The sequence below is a fragment of the Pleurodeles waltl genome, chromosome 1_2, assembly GCF_031143425.1.
Source record: "Pleurodeles waltl isolate 20211129_DDA chromosome 1_2, aPleWal1.hap1.20221129, whole genome shotgun sequence".
Lineage (NCBI taxonomy): Eukaryota > Metazoa > Chordata > Amphibia > Caudata > Salamandridae > Pleurodeles > Pleurodeles waltl.
In genome coordinates this window covers 1,144,514,461-1,144,536,972 of record NC_090437.1, presented here as the reverse complement: position 1 = coordinate 1,144,536,972, position 22,512 = coordinate 1,144,514,461, and positions in this window count along the sequence as shown.

Here is a 22,512-nt window from a genome sequence, read left to right as displayed (position 1 = left end):
AGCATAATACATCACTTACATCCCCACAGGTACCCCAGCCAATGTTAGCTGAGAGGAGGTGCCACGACTATCTAGTCCCCCAAAAGAAGATGCCCCCAGTGATGACAGTAACTCTTGACTTCTGGATCTGGATGACCTACCTGGTGCATCAGTGACCACTGGGCAGCCGGCCACCTAAGCCCAATCGCAGTCCACCACAGACCCCCCCTTTTCAGTATCCAACACTACAGCACCCACCCAGCGCACCAACACTTCTGTCCCCAGGACACGTCAATCAGCAGGGTGCCCACCTGTACAGGGACACCAGGCCACCCCTCACCCCAGGACAGTCAGGGACCTGGGGTCAGTGGCAGTGGGCACACCATTCAGGGAACAGAGACATAGGTCAACAGGGACACTGGGAGGACTGCTGTGCGCCGGAGGGAGGACAGGACCAGGGAACCGACTCTCCAGGAGGCACTCTCTGAGATCCTGGGGCCTACCAACATTCCCAGGACACAATAGGCCAGATCCTTGACAAGGTGCAGAAGAACAGAGGGCTGCAGGAGGTACAGTATCAGGGGATCAGGGAGGACTTGCAGGCCATTGACACCACCCTGATATACATAGCAGGGGTGCTGACAGACATGACCAACATTATGAGGGAGGCAACAGCACACCAGCGGGCCTTTGCCACTAGCCAGTCCATTGACCATCCCTCCACTTCCACAGCAGCTATGGGGCAGGAGACCCTGCCACAGGACCCACAGGCTACCAGCATTCCTCCCCCTGCAGAAGGTGAACCACACCGCAAACATTCCCTGCCACCCAGACAGAAGCTAGAGACACTTGCCAAGACCCCCACCAGGAAATGAGAATCTCCTGATTGTCCCACTTGTGTCCCACTCAGTCACCTTGTCCACTTTGAACTGCCATTGCTCCCCTTCCTATGGGCCCTTGGACACTGGACATGTGCTACAAAAAGACTGGAACAAGACCCTGGACTTTCCTCCATCATCACCCCATCCCATTGCACTTTACCCTCAATTTATTAGCACTACAATAAACATCCTTGAACACAACATGACTACTAGCATTTTATGTGTTGAAAATGTGTATTAATGGAAACATTCACATCCATTGCAAATTAACTGTACACTGTGTGAGTATTGAAATAATGACCTGTAGCTGGCTGTAGTCAGCGCATCAATACACAGTTGTTATGGCACCAACATCTGTAAAATGACAAACCATAGCAGACAGTAAGTTGAGATAAAAGGAAGTTCATTCCATCATGCCACAGCCAAACAGAATACTCCAATAGTCATAGATATGTACAGTTGCGCTGTCTCACCTGTGTGGCATTGGAAGTACTGACGGACAACTGATGTTCTGTTGTCCTCATCCTCCTCCTCAGCCACTTCATCCTCACTGTCCTCAGAGTCTACTGCTGCCACAGGGGCATCTCCAGTCTCCTCTTCCTGTAGAAAAGGTACATGGCATCTGAGGGCCAGGTTGTGCAACATGCAGCATGCCACTACTATCTGGCAGACTTTCACAGATGGAGGCACCTGAACCTGGCCTTCAGGAGGAGGAAGGTCCTTTCGATGATTCATCTGGTTCACCCATGTGCCGTATTATAACGTTCCTCTGCCCCTGTTGTGGCATTCCTCACAGGGCTTAGCAGCCACGATAGGTGTGGGCAGCCAGAGTCACCTGAAAGGAATGAGGGAGCACATTTAGCCTCACACAATGCTATGGGGTTAACACCAGAGGCATACAATAACATACAGTGGGTGGGGACCAAGGCTCACCTATTAGCCACAACCTGTGCCTTTGTAGCTGGGCCATCACATTTGGGATGCTGCTATTCCTCAGAACAAGGGCATCACGCACTGTCCCAGGATACTTAGCAGTGGCGTGGAAACTCTTATGATTCCTGAACACCTGTTCATTCTGCCGGGGGAGGGGGTGCAAATGCAATGTGTGGACCGTCAATCACCCCAATATAATTGGTGATATGTCCCACAGCTGCCAAATCTTCCACCTGGGGGAAAGCAATGTAGCTGCACATATGTTTCACCAGGGCAGATAACACTCTAGCCAGCACAATTGAGAACATTGGCTGTGACATTCCTGCTAACAAGCCCAATGTCACTTGGAAGGAACCAGTTGCCAAGAAATGGAGCACTGATATCACTTCCACAAGAGGGGGGATCCCAGTTGGATGATGGATAGATTAGATCAGGTCTGTCTCCAATTGGACACACAGCTCTGTGATTGTTGCCTTGTCCAGTCTATAGGTGAGGATAATATGCCTGTCCTCCCGTGTAGCCAAGTCCACCAGGGCTCTGTAGATGGGGGTATGTCTCCACCTCCTATCCATCTGCAGCGGTAGGATTCTAAGGGACAAAAGAGTAACTAGGCTGTTACATTTGGAACGATGAAACTGCAACAGCAGTCTACATGGTCCATTTATGTAATGGAACAGTGTTAATGGCGAGATATGTGCCAATCTATTCTGTGATGCAGTTATTGTCGATTTTACTGTTCTTCGCCCCTGAAATTGCTACCGCCTGTCCTGTATGTGGGTACAGGTGGAAGTGAGGTAATTCCACCGACGTTGGGCGTAGTGGCAAAGGTGGTCTTGCACCGCCGTGCAATTCCTCATTGGCTAATATGGGGTTCTATGGCGTACAGTGACCACTGGGGATCTGCGCTGGTGGTGATGGTGTACACGCCGCAGATACGACCGCCATTTTATATCTGATTCCTCACTTGTTTCCTGACCTTCAACAGGAGAATACCCACACTGCATGTGCTGCTGTGACCTGCGTCTGGAACCTACCATGGCCCGTGTGACCGGGGAAAAGAACGCTGCCTCACTTCGGAGGAGTTGGAGCAACTGGTGGATGGGGTCCTACCCCAGTACAGACAGCTGTATGGGACTCCAGACCAACAGGTGAGTACACTTTGGGTACAATGCATGTGGGAAGGATGCATGGAGATGTGTGTGAAACATTGCATAAGGGGGGTGGGTGGGTGGGAGGAATGTCCTATGGCGGTGTACATGTTGTGCGCTGGGCAATGTGTGTGCCAATGTTGATGGAAACGGGTATGGTGGGCCATTTGTGTGACAGGCTGGACAGTTTGTTTAATAGTGTTCTCCTGTCTGTATTGCCTCTGTGGGTCAGCGCCCGTCAAAGGAAAGGAATATGGTGTGCCATCGCAAAGGACGTGTGGACCCTGGGGGTCTATGGTAGGCGGAGCACCCACTGTCGGAAACAGTGGGAGGACCTGCGACGTTGGGTATGGAAGACTGCGGAGGCCCAGCTGGGGATGGCCTCCCAACGAGGAAGGGGTGCCAGTCAGACTCTGACCCCCCTGATGGCCCACATACTGGTGGTGGCATACCCTGAGCTGGATGGGTGCTTGAAGGAATCAGAGCAACCACAAGGGGGTGAGTATAGTGGGTATCATTACATATTTGGCAGGTGGGGTGGTATACAGGTGGTGAATGTGTATTAGTGGGTGCCCCTAAGGCCAGGCCAGACATTGTAGGTGGGTCGTCTGAAGGGTAATGGGTATATGGCAAATACAGTAACCTAGCTTGTGAGCAGTCCATTTCAGGCTGGGCATCGTGGGTCCCAGGAGTGCTGCAGTTGGCGGTATGTGATCCTCATCTTGCCTTAGTAACTAGCGGTATCACTGGTAGTGCAATGCATAGTGCTTAAGCCTTTTCCCTGTGTGTGACTGTGATGTGTATGCCAATAGTAGTGTTGGTGCAGTCATTGACCTAGTGTATCCTTTGTCTCTCTCTCCGCCTTACTTGTTTTGTCATCCTGTCCTTGTGTGCATTAGCATCATCTGGCAGAGGAGCAGGGGCACCGGTGACAGAGGGAGCTGCATCCCACAGGACCCAGGAGGCAGAGTCCACCGACGCAGGGGGAACCAGTGGGATGGAGGGTGAGGGGAGCACTATGGCGGAGACTGGAGGTGACAACACAGACTCAGATACCTCCTACTGACAGGAGCTCCTTGGGGGTGGCAGACAACTCTGTGACCATCCCGGCTGCAGGTACAGCCACCCCGTACCAGCAATGCCCTCAGCGAGGGCTCAGCGAGTTGCCCATTCCCGCCTACCCAGGAGGGTGGGTATCTCCTTCGCCCCAGGCACCTCAGGCCCTGCCCCAGTGAGCCCTGCTGCCTTCAGTGAGGAGGCCATTGACCTTCTGTGATCCATCTCTGTAGGGTAATCAACCATTGTGAACGCCATCCAGGGGCTGGCATCCCAGATGCAGCAATGCAATGCATTCCTGGAGGGCATTCACAGTGGATTGGTGGCCCAACAGAGATCGATTCAGGCTCAGGCCACCTCTCTGATGGCAGCCATTGTCCCTGTTTCTACCGTCCCCCCTCCAGCTACCACTTCCCAGGCCCATTCTCCTCAATTCCAACCCATCCCAGGCACACACAAGCACCACACTTCATCACACAAGCACTCATGCAAACACCATACAGATGCAGACACAACAACATCCATTGCCTCCACTGTCTCCCCTCCTCCTCCGCCTCCCTCCAAGTCATGTCCACACTCACACCTGCATGCACTACATCAGCAGCCACCACCAGCATCAACCCACCAAGCAGCACACACACCTCACTAGCAGACACCACCATGCATACACCCCCTTTGTCCTCTCCCACCCTGTCTGTCCCCCCCTTCCTAAAGGACACAAATGCAAGTACTCACACACCCAACAGCCATCGACTTCACATCAGGATACACCTGCATCCAAATCCAGCAGACATACACCTCCTACAACTACTCCCTCTACCTCCACTCCCATCACTCCTCCCACCCTACTGTTCCTAAAAAGCTTTTCCTTGCCCAACTTGACCTTTTCCCTCCCCCCGTCCTGCCCGTATGAGCAGGGTACAAAGACCCAGCTCAGCACCTGAGCCAAACAGTCCATGGGGACAGTGGTGGCACCACCTACTTGTGGTTGTAAGGATACTACACCTCCAGGCAAGAAGGGGAAGGAGCCTGCACCTCCATCCAAGAAGAGGAAGGACCGCGCACCTCCATCCAAGAAGGGGAAGGAGCCTACACCTCCATCCAAGAAGGGGGAGATGCCATGCACCCCTGCCAGAAAGGGTAAGGGATCCACGCCCCATGTAATGGAGGAGACAAAGCCCTCTACTCCAGGGGAGGCTGCCAGGATGACACCTCCACCAGCACTAGCTGTCATGGGGCTACCACACCAGCTGAAGAAGTGCAGCCATCACCACCTTGAGAGGCTGCCCAGAAGGCACCTCCACCCACCACCACACTGCAGCCATCACCAACTGCAGATGCTGCCCAGGAGGCACCTCTTTCCAAAACCACACTGCAGCCATCACCAGCAGCAGAGGCTACCCATGAGGCATCCCCATCTACAACCACACTGAAGCCATCACCAACTGCAGAGGCTGCCCAGGACGCACATCCATCCACAACCACACTGCAGCCATCACCAACTACAAAGGCTGCGCAGGAGGCACCTCCATCCTCCACCACACTGCAGCCATCACTAACAGCAGATGCCATGTAAGCCATACTCTAGGGAATGCTGTACAAGGGGTCCACTCCAGAACCAGTAGGGAAGTCACCCACTCCAGAGACTGTGGCCTTGCACTCCGCAGGACAGAGCAATGGGCATGTTGCTCCCTGCAGAACCAGTGGGGAAGTCACCCACCTGTGAGACTGTGGCCTTGCATTCCCCAGGACAGAGCAATGGGCATGGAGCCCCATCCAGAACCAGTGGGCTTGTTCCCGCATCCAGCTGAGGTGCCTCTCCCGAGGTGCCTGCCCACTTGCAACCTGATGCCCCTGCAGTGTTCTATCCGTATATGGTCAGGATTTGAGTTGGGCCTTAGACTGTGCCCTTTGGCCATGTGGGCCCTTTGAACAGTGGACTGGGCAATGTCCCTTTGTGTACATGTGTACATACAAGTTTCATTGACAAATTGATAACTTTTTAGATGATGATTTGAATACAATCACTTTCGTCCATTCCTGCTGTCCTTGCATTATTCTGCTGTGTATTGGGGCAAGTTGTTTTACATGTGCAGGTGGTTATGTGTATGGTGTGTGTGTGTTGGGTGTATGTTGTGCGTGTGTGTGTCACTGTTGTTTTCCTCCCTCCCTCCCTTGTGTGCTAGGCGGCTGTACTCACCATAGTCATCTTCGTCGGCGTTGGTGTTCCAGGTGGAGCATAACGTAGAAGATCATTGAAAAACTTGCAGTTCGTGTTCCATGGCGGCGTTCTTCTTCCCTGTGTCTCCGATGGTGAGTCTTTTCTCTTCACTGATGTGTTTCCACCAGGCTTTTGATGCCGTTGGTACCGCCCTGGAAAAGGTGGCGGTTTACAGTGTCTTAATATGGTGGGCAGTACTTTGTCTCCCACCTGGCTGTTGCCAGCTACCGCCGTGGTGAGTGTTGTTTCCTCCCTGGTGGTTGGTGTGGTACATTGGCTGTCTATGAGCGCTTTCACCGCCATGGTCATAATTTGGCGGTATTACTGCCCCTTTATCACTCACCACCAGAGTCGTAATGACGGCCTATGTTCTTAGTGCACTGCATTGTAATCAACATCTCTTACATGCTATAATTGTCCAAATTGCAGGTCAATTGCATTGTTTTTCTAGTTTCAGTACCACAACACGTGACAGCTTACTTTTCCAGTGGACAGTAATTGTAATGCACCTTCAGACCAGTGGCTATAGAGACATTTGACTGTGAGTATTAACAAAGCTACAGATATGTGCTTGTATACATTGTACATCACAGTCACATTGATCACCTGCTAGTACAGACTATTGAAAGCATATGTGATGTGATGAGAAACTACACAAGAAATGCACAGCTTGTAAGTGAGATGGCAAGCAAGGTGGCAACCATGTAATGCAGCGGATCAGACTCTTCTTCCCTTTTCAAACCAAATGCTCTTTGTCTTCTATGAGCCCACCTGTTTTGACAGACGAAGAGGAGGGCATGGAATAGCACTTTGGTTCCGTGGGAATACTTACTGAAGATCCTGTCAAGCGGCGCTTGTACTTACAGGGGAGTGCTGGATTCCATCAGAGTGAGTGCAGCTCCCCTATTGATACTGCCTGGAGCTCTGGTCTTCATGCTGTTGCAGTCGCAGTTGCAGCATTCATGAGCCGTGAGTTACCAGCGGGTTCCAAGTTGGGGGCTCGCTCTCTCAGAGCATATTTCCAGATGGTGCCAAAGCCAAGGTTGGGGAAACTAGGAAAGACTCAGAGGATGCTGCAGTCTCATACCAGAGATGCTCTCCCTCCTCTTAGGATGGGAGGGGTGGAGCAAAAGAAGAACTCGGATGGCATGGAAGGGCTAGCTGCTGCTGTTAGGAACTTGGCAAGCTCAGTGTTTCCACAGAGTACAAAAAGATATCTGGATTGGCAGATGCTCCTGGCAAGCCTAGTAAGCTGACTCTGGCACCCACAGACTTTTTTAAGAAACCGGCTCGCACTACTGTGGCTCAATCAGATGTCACGGATCAGGATGGAACTTTGCTCAAAGGCACTCAGATTGGATTGGGATTAGACCTCCTGTTTAGAGCTATGTGGACTGCGTAGGCCCTGAACTCAGTTAATACCCCTCCGGTATCGCAGCATAATACTGACTTAATTGTGAGTACTGCTGGTTCTTCCAGCTCTGTTGATGTTATTTTTGAGAATATAGTGGGAGAGACTAATACTACTTATGTTCTGGATGGGCGCCATATGGAAGGAACAGAGAACCCACATGACTCTAAGGTAGTGGTGGAACCAGAGGTCTTGGGGGCAATGGAGGAATAAAAGAGATGAGCTCTGAGAGGACCAGGGAACTCAGGATGTTTACAAGGCTTGACTGAGAATTCAGGCAAGGGTCAAAGGCCAGGGGGGCTGACCACGTTCAACCTCTTCCTCCTCCTCATGGTGACTCAGAAGCTGGGGAATTTGGGGAATATTTTTTTTCTCTTTCAGAACACTCAGATGTGAGAAACATAAATAGCAGGATGACCTCCAAGCACCAACATGACTTATGCAGGGGCTGACCTGAGATGGGATTATTCAGCTAACACTCCTCTTGATGGCATCTCTTCAAATGGTAAAGGGCGGGGCCCATCTGAGCAGCCCAACGGAGCAACCTTGGAAGCAATTTATCAGGGGGTTATGGGTCATCAAGAAGAGCCCAGAGAAGATAGTCACAAAGTCCAGGCAGCCAATAAGAACCTTCAAGGGGCTATCTGCAGGTTTGCAAAGACTTGCCCAGAATTTTCCCAAAGGATTGCTGAGGTGGAGGCCAGAGTTGCTCAACTAGAAAGTGAGGATGTGACACAGAGTAAGAAGACTGAAGCAGTGAAAGCTCAAATGATGGACACTCGTTAACAGTTGGAAGAATTTGAGAATAGAGTGAGGCGAACAACTTGTGGGTACTTGAGATCCCGGAAGGAACTGAAGGAGCAGATACTTAGAAATTTATAGTGGACTTGTTCCAAAATACCTTTAAAGAACTGTCTCAATGGAATTAGGACCTGGAAGTACAGCTTCCAACAGCATCCGAGACATCCATAGGTCACAGGTAAACCACAGGCAATTATGATCTTCCTCTGCAACTTTTTATTAAGATTAGCAATCTTTGAGCTCACTTGTTCAAATAAGAAGTGCACTCATGAGGGATTCTCTTTTTTATCTATCCTGACTTCTGTCATGCTACTGTCAAGAGGCGATGGCTCCTAAGGCAGTTGATACAACCATTTCAGGATAAATAAGCTGAGGCAGTTGTACAGGCTCCTGCAAACTTAAAAGTTGTTGTATCTAATGAGGTGAATTTTTTCACTTTGGAAATTGCTGTAAAAGAGTTTTTGGATGGGTTGAATCATGGTACCTGCCTTTTGGCAACTCATAATAGCTATAACAACCATGTAGCTTAAAGTGGATCAGAGAGATATGTCAAGATAATAATGTTGATCTAAGGCTCAGTGTTGGGCCCTGGGGGTCTTGTTTTTTGTTTTTTGCAGGGTGGACGGGACTCTGTATGACACTGTCTTTGGTATTCTGGACACAGGAAAGAGGGGGCACCTGGCTGCTCCAATTGCTCTTAGTGGCAGGGTTGGGAGAGTTGGGGCTGAAGGGATGGGGGGTATAGAGGAGGTTGGAGGGGACAGGTTGAGGGATGACGCCTGAGCTTCTATTTTTTGACAGGATACACAAAAGCAAACACAATGGGTGGATGGTGCTAGGGTAAATGTTGGTAATAAGGAGCAGTGTTTGTAGGATTTTTCAGGTGCTGGAAAAGCAGTTGACCCCTGGATTTTGCTCATTTTTTTTGATTGTCCCCAGGCTTTTGGTAACTGTGAAGGAGTTATTTGGCCTCTTTTTTCTTCCTGAAAGCAAATTACATATTTGTATGATCAATATCTGTGGTCTTAATGACAAGGCTAAGAGATGGAGAATGGCATTATAACTAAGGTTGATGAAACCGGTTATTGTATGTATCCAAGAAAGACATATCCCCTGGGGCAGAATTATTTTTGCAGATATGAGGCTCTCACTCCTTGCTTACACCCATTGGATTCAGCATCCAGGGGGGTGGCTGTTTTAGCGAGTCAGATCAATTATTCAGTGATTTGAAGTACTGAAGATAAAAGGGGCAGGTGGGTTTTTCTGTAGTGCTGCTTGGGGGGAGGACGATATACATTATGTTCAGTATATGACTGCAATTTGAATGAGGCTGATGCCTTTCATTTTTTAAATGTTGAATAATTGCTTGTCCTGTTCCGCTTGTTCCATGCCGAATCTCAATATACATTTAGAGATTAAGAAGGCATGGGTTGGTGGACACATGGGATAAATATATCAACCTTGACCCGGGATAAACCTTTTTTTTGGCCCCACACAATAAATAGGTTCATCTAGATTATATTTTGTTTCTACTTCGCTATGTCATCATGCAACTGTCAAGAGATTTCCTAGGTACCTGTCAGATCATAATCCATTAGTATAAGAAGTCCTGGTCTGTGGTTTTAGCAGGCCATATAACAATTGGTCGTTTGATAGGAAATTGCTCTTTGACGACCAATATGTCGCACATATGCATGATTGGTTAGGAGGGTTTATAGCCATTAACAGAGGGGCTGCTAGAGATCTAGTGGTCTTGAAAGCTCTTAAATTGGCTATGGGGAACACAGAGTTCCTCTCTGCTTCGGAAAAAGGAGAAACATAAGCAGATTTGGGCCCTTTATACTGCCTTGTCATTGGCTGAGGAGAAATAAACAAATCTAATAGCTGGGAAATTGGATAGTATGGAAATTCAGCAGAAGATTGCAGTTTTGAGGGCACAAATGTGTTGGTCCTTTGGTAAGGAAATAGCTGCCACATTTTTGAGTCATAGAACAGAATGGTATGATTTAGAGGAACATGTGGGGCCGCTATTGGGACTGCCATCAGGCAGGAGGAGAAAGAAAAAGGGGTTGAAGAACTACAGGATCCAAATGGGAATGAAGTTGGATCTGCTGCTGAAATAATAAAGGTTTTTAGAGACTATTATCAGGAACTGTATTTGGAAGTGGGCTAGATCCCTAATTGAGAGTATGAGGGCCTGCTAAAGAGATTTGATAGAAATCAACTTATTCTGGGGGAGAGGGATGGCCTGGAAGCAGCTATCTCGGAGGATGAAATCAAAGTTGAGGTTACCTCTTTATCCATTGGCACAGCTACTGGCTTTGGTAAATTACCCTTAGAATTTTACAAATTCTCCTTTCAGGAGATAACACAGGACCTGCTAGCAACCTTTCTCAGTGCTCAGGCAGGAGACATCCGTCTCTCTTGGGAGAAAACAAATATTGTTATTTTTAAGAAGAAAGGGAAACAGCTTCTAAATCCAGGGACTTACAGACCAATATTATTAATTAATTGAGATGCAAAAATATATTCTCAAGTTTTGGCTAATCGCTTAGGCGGGGTAATCTCGTTTTTGGTCTCACAAAGACAGCATGGTTTTATTCTGTTTCAGGGCACAGTAGATCATGTTCGGAGGGCGATTACATGAGTTGATATCTCTGAAGCTACTGAAAATGACATGAGCCTGATATTGTTGGATGCTGAAAAAATGGCAAGTTCTTGCACAGGGTTTCGATCAGGTTTCATCCAGGCTATTAAGGCATTGTATCAATCTCAAAGTGCTAAACTTCGGATCAAGGATTATTATGATTCAGAGAGAATTTTGATAACAAGACGAACTAGGCAGGGGTGACTATGCTCTCCGTTATTATTTGCTGTTTATAATAACCTCTTTATCTTTCTGCTAGAAAGGTGGTAGTGAATTTAGCTAACAACAAGGTTCTTGTCTATGCAGAAGATATAGTAGTGATAGCTACTAACCCCTCTGAGGCAGTTAAGAAAATAGAGAAAAATGCAGAATCTTTTGAGAAGTACTCTGGGTATAAGCTTAATGTGGCAAAAACACAGACTATATGCACAAAGGGCACCTGCTTTGAGGATTTCCAATGGGTGGAGGAAACTGTGTATTTGGGAGTAAGAATTACATCAAGGATAGATCATTTGGTTAACCTGAATCTGTCTCCTTTTCTTACTCAGATCGGACAAGATCTTAGGCGAATTAACTCCCTTTGACTGTCATTGATAGAAAGGTATAACATCCTGAAAATGATAATGTTGCCTAAGTTCCTGTATCTATTTAGAGTTATCCTGTTGGAATTTGGTAGGATTTGGCTGGCCAGATTTGAGAGTTTATGTTACAGTTTAATTTGTGACTTTAAACAGGCAAAAAGGGCCTTCACATTTATGGTACTGCTCAAGGGTTGTGAGATGTACTGAACCTTACATTGTATTACTGGTCCTGACTGCTTCAACATCTGGGTATATTAATTATGGGTAGAAAAAAGGAATATTTCCATAGCAGAATCCCCATTGATTTATGAGCTAATACTGGGTCAGGATGCAAAGGGGTGCCTAGGGGAAAATATCGAACCCAGCTATCATAAGAAAACACAATTTAAGGTTTTACAAGGGGCTTGTAAGGTATTGTAAATGGTCAAAAGATGGATTGGGCTTCTGAAATTTAATTAATATACACCTCTCTAGGGGACCCCCACATTACCTGAGGTGTTTCAAGATGCAGTAGGATGATGGTGGGCACAAAAGAGGGTCACAGTAATTTTGGAATTCTTTGAGGTAGAGAAGATGCTCTCCTTAGTAATCTCCAAGAAACGTTTGATCTAGGGAGAGTAGAATCTTTCAAATTTCTCCAGAGTGTGGGTTATATTTAACAAAATGGATCAGGCTCAATTCTTACCTGACCGAGTTTCCTTAGACGATGCTGTTTTTAAAAAAGCAAGGATTGGGATACTATACTCATTGGTATTAGAAGGGTTACCTGACGACTTGGGGAGATGCAAAAGTCATTAGATCTTAGTAGTAGAATATTGATCACAGCAGGGCTTAAGAGTCTGCACTATAAAACATTATTTGATCTCTATTACACAGTGGTTAAATTGTGTAAATGGGGCAGGAGACCTGAAAGTAGATGTTTTTGATGTGGAGCTGAGCAAGTGGAAATTGTGCATATACATTTTACATGCTAGGCTTTGGCTCCTTTTTTTTTACAAAACATCAGTTCTTTCATTGACATAGGGGAACAGGTGCAAATTACTGCCTCAATGATGTTATTTGAAGTAGTCAAGGATCTTCCTACCACAAAGATATTGTACAAGGACTCATATTTCATATTTATTGCTATGTCAGTGCTCGCATTCTGCAGCACACATAGAAGTGCCAAATCACCATTGTAGATTGTTTATGTGCAAGATGGGACAGCTTCCTGCCCATAGGCAATCATTCCCTTCAACAGAGACACCCTTTCACTATGGTGCAAGGATTCCTGCATTGGTGCTGTCAGCTATATTAAGCGCCTGCACAGGGAGAAACACAGGGGTGCACTGTATTTTAGTAAATATGGAACATCACTGTGTTTCTAAAGTGGCGCAGCGCATTTTGGAGCAGCACCACGCTGCTCCATTATGTAGTAAATCTGGCTATAATAATCCCTGATACGAATGACACTATGGGGAGGATTTACTATAAAGTGGTGCAGCGTGGTGCTATGCTAAAATTTGCAGTGTCATATTGCATCCCTTTAGAAATGCAGGGATGCTCCATATTTACTAAAATACGGGGCATCTTTATGTTTCCTCCTGCACCGGCGCTAAATATAGCTGCCAACGCAGGCAACATAGCGCTGGGAATGGTTGTGTATGTGCAGGAAGTGCCCCTTACTGCACATAAACAATCTACAATGCAGTATGCAGCACACATAGACGTATAAATCTATCAATCAGAAATTTGTTGAGTGCACTACTCACCCCTAAGGGTCTCAAGGCACTGTCGTGGGGGGGGCGGTCTTCTGTCTATCAGTCAAAGAGCCAGGTCTTAAGGTCCTTCCTGAACTTAGGTAACAATGGTGGCTGTCTGAGGTGAAGGGGCAAAGTGTTCCAGCTCTTTGCTGCGAGGAAGGCAAAGGATCTTCCTCCAGCCAAGGTTTTCCGTGTGCGGTGGCTAGTGACTGTTGAGCGGAGCAGAGATGTCTGGCAGGGAAGAAGAAGGTGATGTGGTGGTTGAGGTAGGTGTGTCCTAGGTTGTGTGGAGAGCCTCTTATGTGTGGACAAGGAGTTTGAAGTTGATTCTTTTTTTGATGGGGAGCCAGTGGAGTTCTTTCAGGTGACTGATGATTTGTTCGCGATGGGGAACGTCCAGAATGAGTCTGGTGGAGGCATTCTGCATGTGCTGTAGTTTCTTCAAATTCTTCTGGGTGGGCCTGGCGTAGAGGGCGTTGCCATAGTCGAGCCTGCTGGTGACCAGGGTGTGCCTACGGTCTTGCGGTAGTCATTTGGGATACAATTGAAGATCTTCAAGAAAAGTCGGAGTGTGTGGAAACAGGAGGATACAACAGAGTTGATCTGGCAGGTCATGGTGAGAGATGACTCCAGGATAAAGCTGGGGTTGTGTGCATGGTTTGTTGGGATCTGGGGGGGGTGCTGAGTTTAGCAGACTGCCAAGAGTCATCCTATGCTGATGTGGAGGGTCCTAGGAGGAGGATCTTGGTCTTGCCTGAGTTGAGCTTGAGGCAGCTTTCCTTTATCTGGGCACAGATGGCTTCCATCCCATTGTGGAAGTTCTTCTTGGCAGTTGTAGGGTTTTCTGTCAGTGAGATGATCAGCTGGGTGTCATGCACATAGGAGACAATGTTCAGTCCATGGCTTCTGGCGTTGGATGTGAGTGGCGCTATGTAGATGTTGAACAGTGTGGGGCTCAGGGAGGAGCCCTGAGGTACTCCACAGCTGATCTCTGTCGGTTCCAACATGTGTGGCAGGACTTTCTGTGTTGTGCCGGTCAGGAAGGAGCACACGCACTGTAGGGCCTTGCCGTGGATGCCAGCTATGTAGAGTCTGGAGGAGAGGGTGTTATGCGAGACCATGTTGAAGGCAGCTGATAGGTCAAGTAGGATGAGTAGCAAACACCTTCCTGCCCATAAACAATCATTCATGGCCTTTTGCTCTTTTTATGTGTGCTGCAGAATGCTCCGGTGGCATCAGGGCCTTGTAAATCTGGCCGTATATTTCAACAAAGAGCCTATATTTTGGGGCCCCTCTAAACCCAAGATGGTTGCTGAATATCCTCATTTTGCCAGGCGTGTGTTCAGGGGTTTACAGGTCTGTACAGATAGCCCATCACGTTTTATTTGGTAGGGAATGGTGTTGTGCCATTCTGCATCTCTGAGTCCTCTTTTGGCATTAGGGTATGCATTTCTTTTAAGGACTATGGATGTTTTTCTGAAGATAGCCTGTGAGTAAGGAAGATAGATTTGAATGAGATTTGTGAAGCCTCTGGAAGCTAGCGCAAAGCCTAGTGGCCAGGGGTAGTGTGGTAGCACTTACTTAAGTTGAGCACTTCACTTGCTGCAGCATTCAGGACCTGTTATATTTTGCTCATTAAGGGCTCTATTCATTATTTTAAATGTAAAAGTACAGGAAAAGTTTTAAATCTGTGCCAGAATGTACTTGTACGTATTTAGGGCATTCACAACATTCCGAGAAGTACATCTAAAAAGCTGTGCAACAGGCAGTTTCCGTGGCCTACTGCTTGGAATATCATAGCTTTTCCAAAAGGCCCATCTTTGTGCGTGTTTTTTCCACAATATTTTCACTGCAGATTAAAAAGTGTTTTTGCACAGGGGGCTCCTATTATTTCTCTGTGAAATTCTCTGATATTGAGAACTCCACAGAGGAGGAATAGGAGCTTCATCTAAGAAAGCCCTGTTTCCCCACACAGGGAAACATTTATTCCCATACTGAAAGCCTTTTCCCTGTACTCCAGGAAACCTGTGGGTAATCCCTCTCCCTATCCAGCCACTGGCTAGAGAAATCTCCAACCATTTCAAGGGTAGATAATGGTCAGAGATGAGTTTGGAAATGCTCACAAATGTACATGTTGATGGGCTTTTCCAAACTTCCAAAAACCCACCATGCCATGCCTTTTCCAACACTTGAATTGGATTTAGTACTGCGGATTTCTTTACGTTCATGACAGGGACATCTGCATCAGTAAATGGACTTTCGTCCACCAGAAATACCTTGTTAACCCTTTTTCATTAAGGCGGAAAAAAAGGTAACTTTGGTCATAAACATACTTTATGGGCACATTTTGTAAATCCCTGATTTATACTTTTTGGTGCAAAACTGCACTAACTAAATAATACTTACCTATACTTTCTTGGGACCGGGTCCCCCATTCTCTGCTGTCCCTCTGGTTTGGGTGTCCCTGGGGCCTAGGGAGGGCACCTGTGGGCTCATTCCATGGTGTTGAGCAAGCTTTGCACCATTATTTGACCTCTCCTCCCTCCATGTGTGATTTTAGCACAGGGGGATAAATATGAGTCATTTTTTGCACGGGAACACGTATTTTGCATCTCATTGACCCAAAGTAGGTTTCCACGTCCCAAAAATGACTTTAATTTCATAACTTTGTGCTAGATGGGTCTAGCGCCAAAGTATAAATATGGAGTTAGTTTTGCACCGAATTTGCCTAAAAAAGAATGACGCAAATTCGGCGCGAAACAAGTATAAATATGTTCCTTAGCTTTTTGAACAGGGTCTTATGATTTTTGGGAGCCCATGTAAAGCCTACTTGCATAGTCATTGAATAACACTAGAGCTCTAGATGCCATGGCCCTGCGAGAGAGTCCCAAGTGAGGGAAAATCCTGCATAGGCTTCTCTTTTTGAAGAATGCATTTTGGTCACTTCGTTGACCTGTGGTTGGAGGTTGGAGTCCATGATCACACCCAGGTTTTGTGCAAACATATTTGGGGGTGGTCCTGTTTATTAGTCAAGATGGTTGAGTGATATTGTTTGGATAACAATGGTATTTGTATTTGGAATATATAATACATTTGGACCTATAATCAGAATAAATTACACACATTTCAGACTTGTTGTTGGACATTCGTCAATCTTCCTAACAGGCTTTATTTCTTCTTATTCCAGATGAAAAACATCCATAATAGTTAACTCCAACTCTCTAACATAACTCTCTCCCTCTCCAATTCAGGGGCCACCCTACCACTTGGATTTGTCCTTAGTGGCTCTTCTTAACCCTTCAAAGTTTAATACTTTGACACATTCATCCGTTATTCAAAGATAATTATTCTTGAACAGGTCCAGAGCCTTCAATTTTGGAGGTAAGTCTCTCAACAACTGTAGGGATGCAAGGTAGGTCCTAGTGGTTTGCTGGATATCATATGTGTTCTTTTAGCCATAACTTGCCATAAAATATGTATCCATTGTGTTATGGGGAAGATTGAACACTTTATTTTTTCTAAATACTGCAATATGTGAGTAATTGTAGCTCACTGTAGTTAACTCCTCCTCCAGCACCCCCAGTACCTAGATGTAGGAGAATGGATCCTTGACTCTGGTAATCAGTATTCCTATGATTGCATCTATATGGTTCAATATGTCTTTGCCGGATGTCTGGATATATTTATATATTCCCACCAAACTTGTAACATTAATACCACTTCCTTGCTACATTTCTAATATTGATTTTGAGGTGCATGGGTATATGTGTTGTGGATTTTAAGGACAACAAAATCACCTCACTCTAATCTTGCACGCCATTTCTCTGTTTGAAGTATCTAGAGATCTAGTGCAAGCTTTTTTCCAACTATGTATCTGAGACATTATTCACACGTTCCATTTCACTTTGTGTTTAATATTTCCATTTTTTGAGTTTCCTGCACAGATTTTTACCATGCGCTGCAGGTGAGTATCTCTACATTTGATAAGATTAGCTTCAGCCAATTTTGTAGCATCCGCTTAACTATTGCCCTGATGCATTGGCTATGTCATTATGTGTCCATGAGTGCTGGGTTTCGTTTTCCATCTTTATGATGACTTGAGTGGTGGAACCATAGATGTAGCAAGGAAGCTTATATGTGTTTTGCACAGAAAACAGAAAAAAAGAAAAAACATGTCCTACATGTAAAGTAAATACATAGTTGATGAATGCACATTAATAGCTAACTAACTGGTTAACCATCTGCAACGTATCTAAAATGAGGCAGCCAGTTTGATTTGTAATAGCTCCAGCAGAAGATCAGCCTCAACTTGTTTGCCTTAACTTGCCTTAAGTTTGCCTTAACTTGATGCATTGGGTACCGGTGTGTAAAAGAGCCAAGTTTAACATACTTTGCTGTGTTTAGAAGGCACTCTGTGGTTTAGAGCCAGCACACATGCCTGGCCAAGTGATTCTCTATAAGCCTACAAGAGCACTTCAATCTTCGAGTCAAGCTCGGGTGTGCAGTAGACGAATTAAAAAAGCCAGAATGGATGGCTGCTCTTTTAATTGCTTAGCGGCACTCCATTGGAAATCTCTACCTCTGAAAATGTATCTGACTGAGGATCTCCTCACATTCAAAAGTGGTAAAGACCTGATAATTCGCCTTTTGATTAATAGTTAAAATAAACACATTTGTATTATTTATTTTCAAGTTATTTTTTTTACATTTTTCTTATATTTTACCACACAGAGACTCCTCAGTTGGGGGTAGATCTGTACATGGCAAAGTATAGGGAATACTCTTCACTATCTATGCTTGTCAAAAGGCAAAATATATGCTGTAATATTGATATCATCAAATGAATGTCTCCCATACAAACTGAGATGTCTGATCATTTTTTTCATTTTGTGTCTCATTCTTATCTCAGCTTTTCTCAATCTCAAAAAGATGCCAGTCTTGGAGAAAGGGCATGACTAATAGAGCTAATGCCCCTATGCTTACTACCTTATATTAGTTTCCTTGTTGAAAAGTTAAACAATATTATCACAAAAGCAGCCAATGAGGGTCTTCTTAATAGGAAAAAACAAAAAAACTACCATAAATCTCTGACCCAACCCTAAGTGAAAGATGAGAGATCAGAACCATCAGACAATCGTGGTGTAAAAACTAATCTCCTTAATTGCTCACCATACTGGAGAAGATAAGAGTAATATACAAGTAGCCAAGTCTAAATACAGAAAGAGTTAAATCAACTCATTAACAGATTTATTTACTTATCCACATATTAAATGGAAAGCTGCTGCTTGTGCAGTGTTGTACCATTCCCCACCAAATGAAAAGAATTTCTATATTTCTTCAATAACATAAAGTCCTATTTAGAAATAAAAGCTCTTCACAATTCCAAACATTGCTACCTAAAACATCAAACAGAGGGACCACCCTCCTACCCATCCAAAGATAATAACTATCAGATACCACTAGGAAGCTCTAAACAGCAAATTATCTGTTCGGTACCCTACCTGCCTACATTATCAAAAACAACTTCCTTACTTTCAAACTTTCCCTGAGTGACTTGATAAGAGGCTCTTTCTCAGACCTGACACACACACACAGTCCTGTGATTATACCAGTGAATGAAATGGCTTAGAAACTTTAGAGAATAGATCTTTGAAAACTGAAAGCATTCAAATCACACCACACAATAAAGATTTACCCTCACAGACTCACTTCTTGGCTCTAAGTACAGTTCCAGGAGTGATGAGGTAAAAACAACATGAAGCAAATGCCAGGAAGCCTATTATTTGGTTGTTGTGACTTTCCACATTGTTCAGCTCCCACCCAACCATTCTTCTACATATCTTTTGTGGGTTTTGCCCTTTTTAGTGCCCTTGCAGTCACTGTTTCCCCTTCGTTCCCTCAAACTATCTACATTTGTTATTTCTTAGGAACTTCAGCCATCTACATACCTTTTGTCTTCTCATCTCCAAATGCCATTCCAGCATCTCTTCATGGCAAATTTGGAAGTGAACACCTCCTATTGTACTGTTCACTCTCTGTGACGGGTATGTGACTGTCACACTATGTGTAACTGCTCCCTATATCTGGACCTGTGGTCCATGAGGTCTCTAACCTATCAATAGCTGAGTTTAAAACGTTTAAGACAGTTCCTAAGAGGTGCCTGAGAGGAATTAATCACAGAAAAGATTCCAATGTTTCTGTTGTCCTTTTCTCTGTTTTTCCCTGGTCCCCATTGTCATAAAAACATCACCTAAATCTATATTTTCCATCAAACATCTGCCCAGTAAAGAGTTAAGCTTGGCTATTGTTGGGAACCAATTGAAAAACTTATTTGCCAAGGAACACCTGTTGGCTGACCACAAATCGTCATGTGCTATGGTTTCGGCATTGAAACTGTAACTTCAAAGATCCTAGATAATTTGTATTGTCTCTTTTGACAAAGGAGAATCTTGCATGCTTGTCATCTCAGAGTTCTCAGCAGCTTGTGATTGAATTGATAGCCAAGTTGATAGTTGGCAGTCTAGTGAAAATCCTGGAGGTACCAAGGTGATTTGGATGTCTGATGTAAGCTGGCAAATAGCAATAATTTCTAACTTCATTTAAGATTGAGATTATCGTTTTAGGTGGGAAAATGACATCATATCTCATGGCTCCATTCTAGTCTCTCCTTTACTTAACCCGTATTGTGAACTTCTGAGGCTGCTCCTTTTAAATACATTTTTAATTATGATAAGATGATGCTCGCTTTAAAAGTGTTTTAATTAGCATAACCAGCATTCTGTTAACATGAGTAGGCCAAGGTTAGCCAGCACATTCATGTTAAAGCTAATATGCTAATTAGAGATAATAATAATAATGATAAAGGGTAGAGAAAAATAATGTAGAAAATTAATGTGCACGTTTGAAAATGTGCCCACAGAGAGTGGTCATCGAGATACACAAATTATACTAAAAATGACAAAAAATATGTGAAATGTTGAAAATGCGTAATAATAATGCAGTAATATGTCATATTGAGATATATAATGTATGTTTTACATTATATTGTAGAGCTAACTTAGCTGGAGTTTTGGCTATTTTTTTCCAGGCCTCATGCAGAAGCTGAATAATCATGCAATGTAGAGAAGCTAACGTGCTGAACTGACCCTGAACTGTTCGTGTGAATAAAATCTGCTTAGCTAGAATTTTCTGCAATGACCCAATGAACAGGAGATGGGGAACAAGAGTATGTATTCAATTCAGTGCAAAGCAGACAAGGTGTACTTTCCCAGGACTCAAACAATAGAGACACTGGCGGGAGAAGAAGGTGCAACATTTTTTATACCTGATGAGCCGGATGATGAGGACATCGTACAGTGAACCAATCGACACCCTGAGAATGACGTAATATTAGAATTCATAGATTTGAAGAGCTGAATGTATTGGGTAGGTTCACATATGGTGACTAATTGACCAATCAGGATTTGAGGGATAGTCTGGGTGACTTTAATATAATATTGTGACAAAGGGGGAAAACTTCAGAACTGATGAGGCGATGTTAGAGGCAAATGATTGGGAAGAGACCTTTTGTTGAAATTGATGCAAGATTCTGTCATTGGGCTCATGCTCTTGAGAGCCTGATGCGTAGCTGATCAATTGATGACCTGAAGATGAAGACTGACTTTGTTGCTGATTCATACCATGGATAGGTAGCTATGACAATGTGACTGATTGACTTTTTGTGCCTTTTCTTTCCAGGTACCAACTGCGCTGTTTTATAGTTTTCCCCTAGCTAGATGTTCCAAACTGTTTTCGCATGAAGTCCCACATGCTAATGCTAATCAGGGTTAGGTCGGGTTCCTATTTTGAAATGCTGACATATACGGTGACAAATGATTCATGGACTGATTTGCTGAACTCTGTTATTCATGTCAACATATATATCATTATTGGCTTATGTTGAGGCATTAGAAAGCATGTTTTCTCAAGTTCTGCTTAGATTATGTTATTGGTGGTCACTAATGAATTAATACTGCAGTCAATTGAATAAAGTTTGAATTAACCTCATGAAATAGCATTGTAACTAATAGGGAAATTAAATTGATAAAACGCATAGTTGAGTTATGGTTATTCATGAAGTGTTGACGCTGTTGCCTGATGATCAATATTTTCCTTCATGGTCATCGATTTGTGTATCGATTATTGATGGTCATCGATTACTACATGGCTCGATTACTCCATGAGAATCAAAAGGTTTATTGACCACTACGCGCGCCTTTGTAAGTTTACTTACTAAGGACCAGGCTCGCTAGCAGTGTAAAGTTTAAAGAAAATGAGCAAAAAAGAATTCATTTCATGGTACTGTTTACTTGTCATGCTAAAATGTATCAATTTGCATTCATAGAGTAGGAAGCCACATGCAGAATGTTCCTGTATTGGAGCAAATTCAAGGCTATTGCACATGTCTGGTCTAAGCAGTAGTACTGTTTATTATTTTCATTCATTGCACAAATGTTGTGATATTCTCTACATTCCCAATGTGCACCTTCCTATAATTATGCATAAAAGTAGGGGATCTCAAATGTTTCCTATTTGATGCAGATTATTTTCTTGAAAGCCTATTGGTTTATTTGGAAACTAATTTTATTAGTACAGCCATTTTACCTCACCATCAGATTGAAGCGTATTGAGTGTGTGATTTACATTGCCTGAAACTTTTTTGGAGGATATGTGGCTGACTTTTCTTTCCGTTCAAACTGAGCAGACTCTTGCCCTCATTATGACATTGGCGGCAAATGCCGCCTACCACCAAGGCAACGGCCGCCAACATACTGTCACCACCGTACTGACCGTCCATGGAATTATGACCGTAGCCGGAATTCTGCCAGAAGGCTGGAGGAATTCCAGTGATCGTCATGATGGCGGTAAGGTAAACACCGCCTACCGTATCATGTTCCATGATACAGCCTGGTGGTGTTTTGCTGGCGGACGCTGCTGCTGGCAGCAGTGCCGCGTCCCGTCTCCGGCCGGAGGACCCCCTGCAAGCAGGTAAGATGGATTCTCTGACAGGAGAGGGGGGTATGGGGTGCTGTATGCGTGTGTGGGGTTGTGTGTGACTGTGTGTGAATGTGTG